Consider the following 3876-nt stretch of genomic DNA (forward strand, 5'->3'; position numbering starts at 1 on the left):
TCGAAAGTTCTCACACTCCAGTTTGTCGCCTTTCTTGTAGATGGGGCATATAACCCCTTCCTTCCACTCCTCCGGTAGCTGTTCGGTTTCCCAGATTCTGACTATCAGTTTGTGCAGGCAAGTGGCCAGCTTTTCCGGGCCCATCTTGATGAGCTCAGCTCCAATACCATCCTTACCAGCTGCTTTATTGGTCTTTAGCTGTTGAATGGCATCTTCTCTCAAGGTGGGGGCTGGTTGGCTTCCATCGTCCGCTGAACTGACGTGGTCATTTCCTCCGCTGCCTTGACTTTCACTGCCTGTACTCTCAGCGCCATTCAGATGTTCCTCGTAGTGCTGCTTCCACCTTTCGATCACCACACGTTCGTCCGTCAAGATGCTCCCATCCTTATCCCGGCACATTTCGGCTCGCGGCACGAAGCCTTTGCGGGATGCGTTGAGCTGCTGATAGAACTTGCGTGTATCTTGAGAACGGCACAGCTGTTCCATCTCCTCGCACTCCGCTTCTTCCAGGCGGCGTTTCTTCTCCTGAAAAAGGCGGGTCTGCTGTCTCCGCTTCCGTCTATAACGTTCCACGTTCTGCCGGGTACCTTGCTGCAGCGCGACCGCCCGCGTTAGCGCCACGATATGTCCTGACGTCGATAATGTCGGAGAAGTGCCGTCCATCAATCAGAACGTGGTCGATTTGTGATTCTGTCTGCAGTGGTGATCTCCAGGTGTACCGATACGGGAGGCTGTGTTGGAAGTAGGTGCTACGAATGGCCATATTCTTGGAGGCGGCGAAATCAATTAGTCGTAGGCCGTTTTCGTTCGTCAGCCGGTGAGCGCTGAACTTTCCAATAGTCGGTCTAAACTCCTCCTCTTGGCCAACCTGAGCGTTCAAATCTCCTATGATGATTTTGACGTCGTGGCTGGGGCAGCTGTCGTACTCACGTTCCAGCTGCGCGTAGAATGCGTCCTTATCATCATCAGTGCTTCCGGAGTGTGGGCTATGGACGTTGATTATGCTGAAGTTGAAGAACCGGCCTTTGATCCTCAACCTGCACATTCTTTCATTGATCGGCCACCACCCGATCACGCGCCTTTGCATATCGCCCATCACTATGAAAGCTGTTCCCAGCTCATGTGTGTTGCCGCAGCTCTGGTAGATGGTATGATTACCTCTAAACGTTCGCACCATTGATCCCTTCCAACAAACCTCCTGCAGCGCTACGATGCCGAATCCACGGTCCTTGAGCACATCGGCGAGTATGCGTGTGCTCCCGATGAAGTTGAGAGATTTGCAGTTCCACGAACCGAGTTTCCAATCGCTAGTCCCTTTTCGTCGCAGTTGTCTTCGCCGATGGTTCCGGTCCGTACTCTCTTGTTGATTGTTCGTTGCTTATGATTTTTTAAAGGCTGGCTTGCAGGGCCTGACACCAAACCCCCTAAATTTCCGGAGGACCATTCCTCCTTATTTCCGGTGGACCATGCTGCACAGTTTCACTTAGAGTCCCTCGCTGGCACTCGGACGATGATCAGCCGCCCCTAACATGGAGAACAGACGCTGTTGTGAGCCGACCCTGACATGGAGAACAGACGCTCAATAAGATTTGCACCTCCGGAGAGGAGCAAACCCCCCCTTCCCTGTCAGCATACGACCATAGTTCCCACCGGGGTTGGTTACCCGATCTTCCCTAAGGTTGCTCGTATCCCGGCCAGCACCGCGGGGAGGTAGGGATAGGAGTTGCTGGGTAAGCCTTTCGATGTATAGTCTTTCATTAAATCTCTCACCTTCAGGTACAGCTCACCGTCTTTCGCTAGTCGTCTCTCTAATCCTCAAAACCGCTTCAACTCCATCGGGTAGCTGTCGGGAAATCGCACTTGCTCCTCCTTCCTTCCACAGCATTCCCGTCTCGAAACGGTCGCCAACACGTACAGTCGTTTTGTTGAGGATATCCTTCGCTCGATTGTCTTCGTCAGATTCCGGTTGCAGTGCTACGGAAATCACCGACTCTTCTGGCTTGAAATGACTTCGCAGTAGATAATGCAGCTCTTGATTCGAAACGTTTTCGCAGTGATGGTGTCCAATTACTTCAGAGTCAGATTCGCTTGCAGAGGAAGGACCGTAAATTGTCCACCCGATCGCACAGCAATCGGTTCATCTGGTTTGCCAATCCTGGACTCGAGAGGCACATGAAGGTGAATAAGGTGAATAAGTCCAATAAGGATTTGCGGCGCTCCTGGATAATCTACGACCGGCAATCTTCGCAGATGAGAGTGGTCATTGATTACGTTGGTGATCGTGACAGACTGTTGCGGTAGCTTCAGGTTGTCTACTGTATGAGCAGCCATAATACAGAAACGCTGCGATGAGCCTCTTGCCGATATGTTCAACTCTGCTCGTTGTGAGTCCTTCTCTATTCTCGTCACCCCTGCTGTCCAGGTTACTCGAAGTGGCTGCGTCACACCCTTGGCGTGCAGTGCGTGACGGGCATCATTCGAAAAATAACTGATTGTCGTTGAAGCGAGTGAATGTTACAGTTTGCTCGATATTCAGCAGCGGGTTATGACGTTCATTGCAACGATTCACGTTGCATCGGAAATTCAACTTGCATCGTGCACTTCCGTGTTCGTTGAGACAGAGATAACACAGCTACCACTTTCGTACCGCTTCCCATCTTTCCGGCAGCCTGAGTCTTTTGAAGGCTTCGCAGTTTCGAATCCGGTGATCGCAGCGACCACAAATTCGACATGGCTTTTTGTCCCTTTGCGGGACATTTGTTGACAAACTTGCTTGGTCACTCGTGTCGGAACTATGCGTGTGCAAGATTCCCTCCTGTTCCCTTCTTTCTTTTTGCATTTGCAGTCTCTCAGTACGGCGTAATCTCACTAGCATCATAAACGATCCGTGATAGAAAATTGGACAAGGTCCGCAACGTTACGATCTTGGATTTCCTCCTATACCGCACCCACTCCAATTGCTTATTGGCCGGCAGTTTTTCTGTTAGCTCCTGGATCAGCGTTGGATTTACGAGATGAGCAGTTAGACCGGTCGCCTCCAAGTGATTGGTGAGTTGCTGAACGACGACGCCGAACTTGATATACGATGCTAGTTTGTCAGCTCTCGGGGAATGTGCCCTCCGAACGTTCACTAGTAGCATGTTGAGCAACTGATCAGGTCTACCGTACAGCATTCGCAATGTTTGATAATATGCGGAACCGCAACAAGGAAGTAGTAGCCTGCTTCGAACCGCCTCCAGTGCTTGCCCTTTTAAGCACTCCTGTAGTCGAACAAGATTTTCGACACTGGAAAACCAACACGCTGCATTGGATGTCTCGTTTTTATCATCAGACTAAGGCCGGAGTGGCCTGTGCTGCACATAAAAGACTTCTCCATTCAGCTCGGTTTAAGGTTGCACTTCGCCAACCACGCAGTCTGCGGAGGGTCCGCAAGTCGTCCTCCACCTGATCGATCCACCTTGCCCGCTGTGCACCTCGCCTTCTTGTTCCCGTCGGATCGTTGTCGAGAACCATTTTCACCGGATTACTGTCCGACATTCTGGCTACGTGCCCGGCCCACCGCAGTCTTCCGATTTTGCGGTGTGAACGATGGATGGTTCTCCCAACAGCTGATGCAACTCGTGGTTCATTCGCCTCCTCCACGTACCGTCCGCCATCTGCACCCCACCATAGATGGTACGCAACACTTTCCTTTCGAAAACTCCCAGTGCGCGTTGGTCCTCCACGAGCATCGTCCAGGTCTCGTGTCCGTAGAGAACTACCGGTCTTATAAGCGTTTTGTAGATAGTCAGTTTGGTACGGCGGCGAACTCTATTCGATCGGAGCGTCTTGCGGAGTCCAAAGTACGTACGATTTCCAGCCACTATGCGTCTCCGA

This window comes from Armigeres subalbatus, chromosome 1, assembly GCF_024139115.2.
Source record: "Armigeres subalbatus isolate Guangzhou_Male chromosome 1, GZ_Asu_2, whole genome shotgun sequence".
Classification (NCBI taxonomy): domain Eukaryota; kingdom Metazoa; phylum Arthropoda; class Insecta; order Diptera; family Culicidae; genus Armigeres; species Armigeres subalbatus.